This window comes from Cupressus sempervirens, chromosome 10 (genome assembly GCF_028749045.1).
Source record: "Cupressus sempervirens isolate cs-2001-9-10 chromosome 10, ASM2874904v1, whole genome shotgun sequence".
NCBI classification, from domain to species: Eukaryota; Viridiplantae; Streptophyta; class Pinopsida; order Cupressales; family Cupressaceae; genus Cupressus; species Cupressus sempervirens.
This window is the reverse complement of record NC_143127.1, coordinates 605,218,350-605,233,210: the sequence shown is the minus strand read 5'-3', so window position 1 is coordinate 605,233,210 and position 14,861 is coordinate 605,218,350.

Genomic DNA, 14,861 nt, shown 5'->3' with positions numbered 1-14,861 from the left:
GATTGTGCCCTATAGTAGTGTGGAGTGCACGGTTGTAGCTATGTTGCACATAAGGCAAGCTCTCATCCCATGTACGTGGGTGTTTGGAGTGATACATTCAAAGGATATGGAGAGTCATTCTATTGACTACCTCTATTTGGCCATCTATTTGAGGATGGAATTCTATAGACTTTGTTAACTTTGTGTCCATTCTAGCCCGTAGTAAAGACCAAAAATTATTGAGGAACCTATTATCCCTATCAGAAATAATGCTTTTTGGCAACCCAAAATGAACCCAAACATGTTCAAATAATACCTTGGTGGTCTCCTCTACTAAAAACATTTTTTCAACTTGAAATTTTGAGTAGAAAACCTCTGAAAAAGATAATTAAAAAGGCCTACAAAAAAAGTTTCAAAGATTTGATCTTTCTAGATAATCTGGATCAAAGAATGTAAAAGAAAGAAAAAAATGGAAAATCTGAGTCATGATGCCTAAAATTATTCAGGAGTGGGAAATGGTAATAGTATCAAACACTAAATCTACCTTCCAAATTCAAACACTTCATGAGCACAAAACATACTTCATTCAAGGGGGACGGGAGGTCTTGACAACTAAATCCACCTCTAAATCTCAAAGGTTCTTCAACTTTTTTGAAGATTTTTTTTAGGTCTATCTCATCAGTGATCTTAATATCCTTCTACCACTTTCATCCATTGATAGATGAACCAATAGCCATAGCAATTATCTCCTTGATCACATGAAATGAGATTCCATTAATAGTGATGTGTTGTATGTCCAAGAGTCAAAAAACTTAACAAAACATTATCATCATACCCCGACATGACTTCTATGAAAGGAACCAAGCCCCCCTCATAAAAAGTCATCTAGATATAGTTTTTTCTCGCATTGTCTTAAATCGCTTAATGCACACCATATCACCGACCAATTATTGTCCTAATTAGAATTCTCTAGAAACTCCAAGTTTCCAATTCTAGAAATTCTCTTACTCTCTCTTCTCTTCCTTAGAAATAATTTTCTCATAGTTTTATTGATAATGATGTTAAAAGACATATGTATAATTATGATGAGGAGTGAAAATAAAAACTATTTCCTTCAATGGAAGGTTAACATGTGTGTATTTCCTTGTATTTCGTCACTTAAGTGACAATCTTTGAAGATTATGCTTGATCAAGAAAGATGAAAGGGTAATGAGAGGGTAATTAATTCCCATACCATGTATTCTTATGACAAAATCACCTATAATCTCTTCCATTTCCCATCCGTTGAATCTCATAATGACAATATAGTACGATTTCCAATTCCCCATATCATCATTGATATTACACCATTCAATCACTCAATGATTTAAATAAGAATTCAAATCAATGTCCCTCTTAAACATAAGCACTACCCACATAAGCCAACAATAAAAAATATCTTTAAAATAATTCATCATTCTCTTGGTTAGTATTTTGTTCCCTTATAATAAGGGCTCAAGCCTTAGCTAGAAGTGAGTCTATCCACCTCTAGCACCTTAAACCTTGGACACGAAGCCCAAAGCTCTCCATAGTATCTATCACCACATTGCCTTCCCTATAAATGTGTTGTAAATCATAAATTTTGAGCTTTGTGAGGAGATTCCAAATATCTCCCATGATGTCATTTATTGACCAACCTAGATCCTTATCCCCTTCTACCATTTCCACTACTAATATAGAGTCATCTTCTATGCTAATGTGCTTCCATCCTAAGCCAGTCACAATCAACTTTAACCCCCATAAGAGTGCCATGGCTTCCACCACATTGTTTGAAGTATTACCTAAGTTTCTCGCATAAGTCATCAACTATTGACCAACCGAGTTCCTAACAATACCTTCTCCTACAATACATCCATTCCTAGAAGAACCATCAGAGTTTAGCTTTACCTTGGGGTGGATGGGGAGCTTTCATTTAGTGTTCCTCCTAGCTAGGGACTTTGAGTTGTCATACCTATGAAAGAACTTTGGGAGTTTCCAATTCATAGCAATCTTTTGTTCACTGATTGAAGGAGGGACCTGCGGGTTCTACTTACTACTTTCCAAACTCTCCTTCAACAACTTAAAAATAATATTGAACACCACTTCCTCCTTTTTCTTCACATCATGGAAGATCTAATTGTTCCTCTCTTTGAAAATTCCCTAGAAAACATGATGAGGAATTATCTTCCACATTAATCTAATCAATGGATGTAAGAAGGGAAAATGCCAAGATAAAATAAATTATTGCAAATTATTTTGGAACACCCATTCCACAAGAAACTTCTGTAGTATAGATTAATAAATTCCCACAATAGAGGGACATTAAAGGAATATGTGATGTATACTCTCCTCCTCCACTTAACAAAGATAACATTTTTCAGGAACTTGAAAACCTCTTTTTCTTAGATTATCAATAGTAAGTATTTTTCAATGTAAGTTTGTCTGCCAAAAATAATTCACTTTAGTGATAAATTGGTTATTCCAAACATTTTTCTAGTAAGAGGGAGTCTGATCTCTATCAAACATATGATAAGCAAAATTAATAGAGAAGTTACCATTGGTAGTTTTATCACAAGAAAACTTATCTTCTCCCAAGAACTGTGTAACTCTGTCATAATCCAAAGGCTCCATTAATTCACCAGCTAGAGATCTTAAGTGATAAGGGACAACCTCCAGAATGCTTCTCCATTTCCCTTGTCTCATAAAGTAGTCACTAACCTTCTCACCAAAGTTCTTCTTTAAGATTACATCAAGATGTCCAAATTTACTTTAGGAAAGAAGTTTTCCTCCCAACCAATTATCCTCCCAAAACCTTATTTTATTTCCTTCCCCAACCAACCAACGCATCCCTTCTCTAAGAAGTTTACTATTTTTCATCAAGTTATTCCATATTTTGGAACCCAACAACCAATCATTCTCCATGAATCAATACACATAGGGGATATTGCCCATATTATTGGCATTCATAATTCTACACCAGCTTGCCTAATTCTCAACCAGTGTCCACCCAATCTTAATAAGGACAACTCTATTAAGACCCGTAATCTTTCTAATTCCCAAACCCCCCTTGTCTTTAGGTTTCCACACCATATCCCAATTGATAAGGCTAATTTTATTTCTTTCTTCATTCTCAATCCATAAGAAATTCCTTTGAATTTTTTCCAGTTTCTACGCCATTCCTTGGGATATTTTAAAAAGTGAGAGATAATACACTAACACCCCTTGCAAAGATGCAGTTAGTAATTGCATCTTCCCAACACTACTCAATAATTTACCCTTCCAACTAGATAATTTCTTCTAGATTCTCTCCACTATAGTATTCCAATATTAGTTGGAAACTTCCTTGACCATCAAGGGAAAACCAAGGTGATCATCAGGAATACTAGCAAACTGGCAACCCAATATGTTCTTTATACATCCTTGGAGGTTTTGATCTGCATTGAAGAAATATATCCCACTCTTGCTAAATTTTATTTGTTGTCCCAAACTAGTAGCATAATCATACATCAGGTTATGCCAAATCTTAGCTTCAACCAAAGAAGAACAACCATATGAAAAAGTATCATCAACGAACTATTGTATGACTTTAAGAGGTAAGGAAGTGGTAGCCTAATTCATAATAAAGTTCCAAAACTAGCTAATCTAGAGAAATATATTCCCATAACTTTAGCTACCATGATGAAAAGATAAGGTGATATGGAATCTCATTACCTAAGACCCATGCAAGGACAAAAAGATCCCTGAGGAGTCCCATTGACAAGAATACAATAATTGGCAATTTTTATCATAGTTTTAATCATCCCAATAAATTTATTATTAAAGCCTATCCTCTCAAGGACTTTATAAAGAAAGGCCTAATCAACCTTATCGTAAGCTTTGGAAATATCAAGTTTGAGGGGCACACTAGGAATTATGCTCCTCCATAGAGTGGATCACGTCATGCATTGTTTGTTGGAAATGGAAAGGAGTAACTAGGAGGGGGTGGGGGGGTGGGGTTTAATCGGTTACTACAAAAACAAATTCAAGCCCCTTTAAGATATCAACACAATATAAAACAAAAACTTGTTGTGACTCAGTTAACACTGAATATTATGATGTAACTTGGTTAACACTAAATATATTATTATCACTCAATTAACACAGAGATAATTAGACCTTGAGATATTAATGTGATTAACCTTTATTAACATAGTTACAAAAACATCAAGGAAATAACATGAACACAAGAGACACCAAGATTTAATGTGGAAACCCAATTTGGGAAAACCACCAATTGCAACTAGTTACTATTTTTTACTCTTTTAAAGTGAGCCCTATTAGGGGCCAACCATGTTAAAGGTTAAAAAACACACTGTTAAGTGTGACCCTGTTAGAGGATTTAATTCACCCTATTAGGAGTGGCCTTGTTAGAGGTCTTCAGATAATTCAGTCTAGAAATGTAACCTTGTTAGAGGATTTGCTGAATAGCTATTAGGCTAAATCTATTAAGAGATTTGATTCACTACTACAATTATTAGAGAGTAACAATAACTTGACTTGATTGCTGATGCAACTAACTTTGCTGATTTAGATCTTAGTTCTAGCTTGATTAGTTGATCCTCCTTGATCATAATGTTCTTTGTAGCTTAGTCAACTCAAATACTCTTCCCTTTACATATATCCTTCAAATTCACCTTTTTAATTCATCTTCTTCAATTCCACACTTCAATCCTTAACTTGACCTTTCATATATATGATTCACCTTGTCAAGTTGGCTTGAATACTCTTTTAATCAATCAAATATTATCCCTTAAGTCAACATGTATTTACCAATTAATTTTTTAGACTAAGTATGTTGACAATCAACTAATACTGAATTGAGTACCCAATCAACATAGAAGATCCCTTTGTTAACTGACTCAACTTGGTTAGAATAGGAGTTCTAATGTTAACCAACCCAACTTAGTCAATACTGACTTCATGCTAACTTTCCTTTGGTAGCCAAGTGAACTCAATCAATACAGGATATGCTTCATTAACCAACTGAGCTTGATCAATACTCTATATGAACTTGGTTATAATTGAATGCTCGACATACATAGGAAACTACCTTCAATGCTTGAGTGAGCTCGGGTATCACTGACTACTTGGTAAAGGCTTGACATTTTGTGTAACATCAAAGACAACATACAATTGAATAAATTTTTTCAATAATCTCCCTCTTTGGCATTGATGACAACACAATATGTCATAATATAAAGAAATTTTAAAGAAAAAAAAAGTAAGGATAATATCCTTAGTTTCATTCTGCATCCATGAGAACTCCCTCTATTAGTGAGAAATCCCTTTGACATCAATCTCTCCCTCTGGAATGATTTTCTTTGACTAAAATCTCTCCCTCTGACTTATTGATCTGTTCTTAAGCATAATTGAACCTGTTCATACAAAATTTCTTGGATATGATATGACAAAAAACTCTCCCACTTTCACATCTCATGCCAAAGACAACAATCAATGTACTTCCCAAGTACCCGATGTACTGATTCATATGCAATATGCTTTGACAATACTGCATCAACTTGACTAATCTTCAAAATGCTTGGTTGATGCATCATTAAACTTGTTTAGTGAGCTTCAGATAGGGGAATGATCCCTAGCTTACCTCTTAGATACAAAATGCATCCTTAGGTAATGACTTGGTGAATATGTCTACAATTTGTTCTTTAGTAATCACATATTCCAATCTAACCTCTTTGTCTTGCACTAATTCTCTCATAAAATGGTACTTTATTGCAATGTGCCTTGTCTTGGTATGCATTACTAGATTCTTGGATATGTTAATTGCATTGGTGTTATCACATAAGCTAGATGTTAGATCCTTGATTTCTTCCTTCACACTAGAAAATAGTTGTTTGAACCAAATGATGTTGGAACAAATAACTGTTGTTGCAACATATTATGCTTCTACTATAGACTAAGAGATGCAATTTTGTTTCTTTCTTGTCCAAGAGACTAACCTCTTTCCAAGAAATAATTCTCCACCACTAGTTCTTTTCCTATCATCAATACTTCCTACCCAATCAACATTAGTGAATTATTTCAATTCAAAGTTTCCTCCTTTCTTATACCACAAACCACAATCTTCAGTACCTTTTAGATACCTCATAATTCTTTTTATTGCCATGATATAATTTTCCTTTGGATTAGCAGAAAATCTTGCCACCATACCAACTACTAATGTAATATCAGGTCTTATGTGTACCACATACTGAAGTTTTCCAATCATTGATCTATATGTAGTTTGATCTACCTCTTTGGGATCATCATTTTTGAAAAGCTTATGTCCAATAGACATAGTTGTTCCAGCTGGTCTAGAATCCTCCATTCCAAATTTATTCAATATCTCTTTGATGTACTTTGATTAAGTAATGTAGATACCATCCTTCATCTATTGAATTTGCAAGCCAACAAAGAATTTTATCTCTCCAAACATTGACATTTCAAATTCTTTTCTCATTTCCTTAGAAAAATATTTGCATAAGTCATCATGTCCAGTAAATAATGTATCATCTACAAAGATTTATGCTAGCACTATCTTCTTTTCTGGTCCTTCCTTGATGTATAGATTGTTGTTGTCATTAGTCCTTTGAAAATTAATTCTTACCAGATAATTGTGCAATCTTTCATACCAAGCTCTGGGGGTTTTTTTGAGACCGTATAAATCTTTGTGTAATCTGCAAATCATATTCCTCTTGTTAGGATCTATGAAACCTTCAGGTTGCTCAATATAGACTTCTTCTAGGATTCCATTCAAGAAAACTGGCTTTACATTCATCTAATATACTTTGAATCCTTTATGTGTAGCATAAGTAAGTAGTTTTCTAAAACTTTCTAGTCTTGCAATAGGAGAAGAAGTCTCTCCATAATCAATATCTTCTTCTTGAGCATAACCTTTGCATACTAACCTTGCCTTGCTCCTTGAAACTTATCCATTTTGTGCCAATTACATTTTTGTTCTTAGGTCTAGGAATAAGAGTCCAAGTTTTGTTCCTTTCAATTTGTTCAATCTCTTCATTCATTGCCTCAATCCAACTTTCATTGTCTAATGCATCTTTAATAGTTCTAGGTTCAAACTCAGTAAGAAAACATGTACCTTTTAGTTTTTTCCTTGTCATTGTGCCTTTTTACTTATCTCCAATGATTTACTTAGGTGCATGATGCTTTTGAACATATCTAGCAAGTATATATAAATTCTCTTTGGATTGAGAACTTGTTTCACTCTGTTCACCATGCTCAAAATGATCTTTTGAATCATGATCAGGCCCCACTGTTTGTAACTCAAGTCCTTCAAATTGTGACTCAATTTCTATTGGTTGAAACTTAGGTCCTTCAGACTGTGACTTGGGTTGCACTGGCTACAACTCGGGTTGAACTTGAGATTTAGGGGACTTAGGTGGTGAAGATTGCTAATTTCCAATTATATTTGTTTGATTTTTAGGTAAAGTATCAGGTTTAAAGTAGACTAAGTTTATGTAGCTTTCAGGTTCTTTTTTCACTTTGTTCTTCACTCTTTTCTGCAAACTCATCAATTTTTACATGTGCACTTTCTATGACCTTGTGAGTAGTAATATTCAAAAATTTATATGCTTTTCTTTTGTTGGAGTATCCTAGGAATATGCCTTCATCATTTTTCACATCAAATTTTGCTTTCCTTGTTTCTTTCAAGATATAAAATTTGCTTCCAAATACTTTGAAATAATAGACATTAGGTCTATAGCCATACCATAATTCATAAGGTGTTTGATTTGTATCCTTCTTCAATTAAACTCAATTTAAGGTATGAGATGTTGTACTTATTGCTTCCTTCTAGTAGTTGATTGTAATATTTTTCTCTATCATCAGTGTTCTTGCACAATCCATAATGAATCTATTTCTTCTTTCTTCTATGCCATTCTATTGAGGTGTGCCATGTGCAAATACCTGTCTTTTGATTTCTCTTTCATTGTAGAATTCATTGAATTCATTTGAGATGAATTCTCCTCCTCTATCTAACCTTAGACATTTTATTTTCTTTCCTATTTCTTACTCCACCCTAGCCAAATACCACTTGAATTTTTGAAAGGCTTCAGATTTTTCTTTTAAGTACATTACTATCACCATCCTAGAATAATCATCAACAAATAAAATGAAATACATATCTCCACAGTAGCTTGCTATGCCAATAGGTCCACAAAGATCTCTATGAACCAGCTCGAGAACTTCTTTAGAATGATAATTCTTTCTTTTGAAACTTGTCTTTCCCATCTTCCCAATTTGACAATTTTTGCACATTCCCATATTAGGTTTCTTTAGACTTGGAATGCCTCTCACTCTTTTATTTTTTCTTATTTTGGCTAGGTTATCAAAATTCACATGACACAAACTTTTATGCCATAACCAACTTTCCTCTACTTGATCTAGGAAACATGAACTTTTAGTTAGATCTAGATAGAATAGATTACCTTTTGTTTGATTTCCAGTCCCAACTAGATTTCCTTTCTTATCCAGCAGCTTGGCCTTTCCAATCATGAATTCTACCTTGAATCCAATGTTGTTCAATTGTGCCACACTAAGTAGATTGTGTTTCAGTCCTTCAACCCGATAAGAAATGTCACGTTTGAGTTCATCATTTAATGTAATGCAACCTTTTCCTTTCACATATCAAGGTTCATCATTTCCAAATCTGACCCTCCCACCATCATAGAGTTCCAAATGCTCAAACTTTGACTTATCACTAGTCATGTGGTGAGAATAACCACTATCAATAATCCATGTGTCATTCTTGCTAATATGAGAAACAAGGGCCATCTTATCATTTTAATCATTTGATTCATCTTTAATAACAATGCAAACCATTTCACCTTCATCACTACTATCAAAGTCTTTAGCCATGTAACAAGATTTCTTATTTTTATCCTTGTAGTCTTTGTAGCTTTTGAAATCTTTCCTTACTTTGTACTTGTCATGTTTCTTTTCTTCTTTGCCTTCTCTGTTTGGACATCTTGTAGCAATGTGACCACCTTCTTCACAAGAAAAATAGATTAGGGGTATTTTTCCTTTGCCTTTAGGGAATCTTCTTGCAAGCAGGGCTTTAGTGAATTTAAGGTCATCATCATAATTATCCTCATCTTCACTGTCAGACTTTTTTCTTTTAGATTTTCTACCTTTCTTTTTGAGTGATAGTTTAGTTTGAAATGCAAACTCAATGCTACCAGAGTTAGGAACATAGTTATCAAAGTTATCTAACTCAAAGGCTATCAACCTTCCCTCTAGTGTAGCCAAAGTTGTATCATTTTTGGGATCACATCTCATTTCTTGAATAACTGAAACTCTAATTGCATAAATAGGAAGATAAGTTCTGAGTACCTTGCTAACCACTATCACATCATCTATTTTCCCTCCTGAGGCTCTAATTGTACTCACACTTGCTTTGATTCTTTCACTATATTGTGCAATATTTTCATCTTCTCTCATCTTCATCTAATCAAGCTAACCTCTTAAATTTTTTTCCTTATCTGTCCTCACATTGTCATCTCCTCCATAGATATCTTTCAGCTTGATCCACATTTCATAAGCAATAGGGAAATCTTTGACTTCATCAAATTCAACATAATTGAGAGTAGAAGTAATGTGAATCATCATTATGTTGTGATTCTTCTTTTCCACAATTTGGTCCATTGACAAAGGTCTAGCAGGTGCCACATAATTGTTCTCCATATATTTTAGGCATGTGTCTCCAATGGTTGTCGAATGTAGCTTCATGAGTTCCTGACATGCTTGGAAGTTATCTTTGTTCAACTTAGGAATTTCCCTTTTGTAAGACATCTTGATCTTTAGCTTAGATCCTTGAAACCTTATCTGCAAGCACCAATAGATTTGATACCAATTGTTGGAAATGGAAAGGAGTAACTGAGAAGGGAGGGGTGAATCAGTTACTACAAAAGCAAATCCAAGTCCCTTTAAGATGTCAACATAATATAAAACCAAAACTTGTTGTGACTTGGTTAACATTGAATATTCTGTTGTAACTTGGTTAACATTGAATATATTACTGTCACTCAGTTAGCATAGAAATAATTAGATCTTAAGATATTAATGTGATTAACCTTTATTAACTTAGTTGCAAAAACATAAAGGAGATAAAATGAACACAAGAGACACTAGGATTTAATGTGGAAACCCAATTTGGGAAAACCACCAATTGCAACTAGTTACTATTTTTCACGTTTTTGAAGTGAGCTCTGTTAGGAGCCAACCCTGTTAAAGGTTTCAAAACACATTATTAGGTGTGACCCTATTAGAGGATTTAATTCACCCTGTTAGGAGTGGCCTTGTTAGAGGTCTTTAGACACTTCAATCTAGAAATGCCACCTTGTTATAGGATTTGATGAATAACTATTAAGCTAACACTGTTAAGAGATTTGATTCATTGCTACAATTATTAGAGAGTAACAATGACTTGACCTGATTGTTGATGCAACTGAGTTTTCTGATTCAAGTATCAGTTCTGGCTTGATCACTTGATCCTCCTTGATCAGAATGTTCTTTGTAGCTCGGTCAACTCGAATACTCTGCCCTTTATAGATATCCTTCAAATTTGCTTCCTTAATTCATCTTCTTCAATTCCACACTTCAATCCTCAACTTGACGTTTCATACAAATGATTCACCTTGTCAAGTTGGCTTGAATACTCTTTTAATCAATCAATTATTATGCCTTATGTTGGCTTGTATTAACCAATAAATTTATTAGACTAAATATGCTAACAATCAGCTAATACAAAATTGAGTTCTCTGTCAACACAGAAGATCCCTTCATTAACCAACCCAACTCGATTACAACAAGAGGTCTAACATTAACCAACCCAACTTGGTCAATATTGACTTCATGCTAACTTTCCTTTGGTAGCCAAGTGAACTCAATCAATATAGGATCTATTTCATTAACCAACTGAGCTCGGCCGATATTATCTCTAAACTTGGTTAAAACTGAATGCTCGGCATACATAGGAAACTGCCTTTGATACCCGAATGAGCTCGGCTATCACTGATAGCTTGGTAAAGGCTTGACATTTTGTGTTACATCAAAGACAACATACAAGTGAATAATTGTTTTCAACATTGTTATCACTGCATCTAGAATCTATCTGCCTGGAACAAAGCCCTTGTAAGAGGAAATAATGAAATTTCCTCGAAAAGGTTTAAGTCTATTCACAAGGATCATAGAGAACACTTTACACTATATTGCCTAGGCTATTAGATCTAAAATAAGCATCTTTGGATCTCGAACCTTGGAAACAAGGACAATATAAGTATTGCTAAGCAACTTACTTATCCTAAAGAATTACCATTGAACCACTTCCATGATTTTCATGTTACTAACTACTTCAATATTTGATCCTGGATTATGTTATTTCAAGTTCTACTATAATTACACCGAAAGCGTACCCATACTAAATTTTTCAAACTTCATTTTTGCATTGAGGGTCCAAAGTCAACTATAGCCAATGCAAGACGATGAAAACAAATCTAATTGTCCAACACTTTTAATTTACACGTATCATTTTGACATTGCATTTGGATACCTTTCAATAAACTAGAAATGAGATGTGGGATGCTAGGGATTTAACGTGGGAACAACTTGTCCCACAAATTTTGCCACCTCATTGAAATGTGTCCTTCACATTTCTATTGGAAGTCATTTCCTTTCATATGTTTTCAACCTACAACCAAATCATAGGGAAAATACCACCTCTGAAACATTTCTCTCTTCACCGCAAAAAAAATGAAGGAATGCTAGCTATGCGAATTGCTTGGATATTTATGGAGCAAAATCGGGAGAACAACAATGAGAATCAAGTCGTTCCTTTGGTTTCGGTTGTTTCTATTGTTTAATGTAATAGAGATTTTTAAGTTGTTACAAGGATTTCAATTTCCTTCTTGAACTCACAGTTTCTCGGTGGCTTCATTTGATTGTAATACGTGTGAACCCATATAAATTTTCTCCCAAATCCATAAACTCAACAAATTTCCAAAAAGGAAACCTTAAAATACAATGTTTTATGAGGGAGAAAGATCGAAGATTAAAAAACCAACATGAAGCAAGCTTTCAGCCCCTTTAAACTTAAATCACATAGAAAAGAAAAATGGCACAAGCTTGAAACAACAAAGGGAAAATATGTACAATATGGGAATTTGAATTACATATTTCATTCTTATGTTGTTCCCTATCAGTATACCCTGTGTCATGTACTATTATTCCTTGAGATATGATAGGATACTACTTTCATTTGTATATTTGAAGACGAAACAACTAGTATTGCCATATGTAGGCAAGCCTAATTTTGTTATGTAAGAAATTGTTGTATATATGATCAATAACTTCATTTTTCTCCTCTCCAGTCCACTTTAGTGTTTGCAGTGAAGTTCACAATTGGATTCTTGTTTTTAAACAATTTTTCCTTATGTGATTTATTGGTTCTATATTGCCTTGATACATCATGGCTCGAGCATTGAATATTACATACTGTTGTAGATAGAGAAAGGTATGTTGATGTCACTTTTTAGCCATCTATTACACATACTTGACTTTGATTAAATAAGGAGGGTGTTCAAGGCTCCTTCAAATACAATTTCTTATGAAAATGAATAGTTTTGTCATTTTACTGCAATTATGTCAACCTTGAATAGGAAATAAAGTATTTATGAGTAATTATGTTAAATATATGAGTACCTTGATTTCATAATTTCATGCATTGAACTTTAATTGACGATCATAGGAAATGTGTTATCTTAGTTTTTGAATGACTAATAAGTGTATTGGTATTTGTTTCAATAAAAGGAGCCTTTAATTATTTAATATTGATGGTGTAGGAGGCAATAGCAACAACTGAAGTTGCCCTTCATCTACAACACGACCAAGCTTGATTAGTGAATAGTCAACACTTTATCAATGTGCAAAAGAGTCTCAATGTATTCCTCTCTTTATTTATTTCATTTCTAATCAACTATCCATATGATAGCTATTCATGTGATGAAATTTAATAATAAATACCAGAGGATATATCCAAACATCAAGTCAATGAGAATAAGAATTATAATAATGTCAATTGCTGGTTGGAAATTAATAATGTTGACTCTATATTATGGACTAAAGAATATAAAACTACTGGTTAAGGTTCATGTTGGAGATAGCATACATATTGGTTTGTTACATTGTTGGGATCCTTCAATTGATGATGATAACATATGTTGGAGGCCTGATAGGTGCTTTGTGGAGATCTATCTGCCTCTTATTGCCATGATGAATGTCATACTGATCCTCGTAATAGTAGCTCTTCTCAAGAAACTACAATAAAATTATGAAGCTTCAATGCGTTATAGAATTTATTATAAAGTTCATGATTAATCTCCAGGCTTGCAAGATGATCAAAACAATCTGAATCATCCAATAGTCATTGTTTATTTAATGTGTCATGGATAAAACTTTCATATACAACTTCTTTATTTCATTCTAACGAGTTTGTAATTTATTTACGCTGTCATATACAATTTCATTATTTCATGCAATGGAAAATTCAATAAGAATGTCTAAAGGAAAATGAACAATTCTCCTTCACTTCCATCTCATCTCATATCCCTTCACAAAAAATGAGGTTCCTCAAAATTACAAGCACTCGAAGCATGAAAAATGTTTTTTTGTTGGAATGTGCAACTTTTGCACAAGAGAAGCAAGTGTAGAGTGATATATACTCTGGTCATGGAGATGCAATTGATCATGTTATTCTCTGCAATCGATTTTTGCACAATTGGGAAGGTAGTGAAAAAGATTTCAAGATTGTTGCAAGTGAGGCGAGGGCATTTGATATTACGGAACTGAAATTCTATATTGGTTTAGTGTAGAATGCAATCTCATGGAAACTCTTCTTTATTGGGATGTTTGGAGTCATCTTTTCGACATCTTCTCTATTAAGTGGTCTCCTCAAAACTATGTTCATTCTAGTGACACAAGTGTTGGCAGTTATTAGATATCATTTGAAATTGAGTGGGGAGAAGGGCCTTGGTCTAGTAATGGCTTTGTGAGGCTTTGCCTCATATTTATATGGGGAGTACTTAAAATCCAAACAACAAGCCGATGTCATGGAGTTAAGGGACAAAGGGATTAATGATTGTGAACTCTCAGGAATCAAGGCAAAAATATGTTTGGAGGTGGTTGTTAAAGAGTTAACCTCTAACGTTAAAGTTCCTTAAACATGTAATGATTCTTTTTAAATTTTCCTGCCCTAATTTGAATATCATGATTATGCTTGTTGATGTGCTTTTGTTTGATGTGATGTATTTGCACATTTAAATCTACCTTGCCCATACTACCATCCTAATAGTAAATATTAGTTAATATAATCAAATCATAATACTAAATAATACATATTCACTATGTGATTAGACCTGCCAAAACTAACTATACATGCAGCTGGACCCTCCTACCTAAATTCTTAATCAATGCCTTCTCACAAATTTTATTCTCTTCTAAGAGATTGTTGTTTTGTTTTCTTTGATTGAGCTCAATATAGAATTTTCTTTTTCCTTAGATTGAGCTCAATCTATCATTGTTTCCTTAGATTGAGCTCAATGTAATATAGAAAAAGTATTTACTCATTAAGTTGTAACCATTAGATCTTGCTTACTTATCAATTAATTGTATTTCATTTTCTTTCTTCAGATAAAATTCATGATTTCTTTCCTATCTTTTAATTGTATTTAATTTTCTCTCTTCAGGTAAGATTCATGATTTCTTCCCTATCTTTTAATTGTATTTAATTTTCTCTTTTAGTCTATAAATCACTAAAT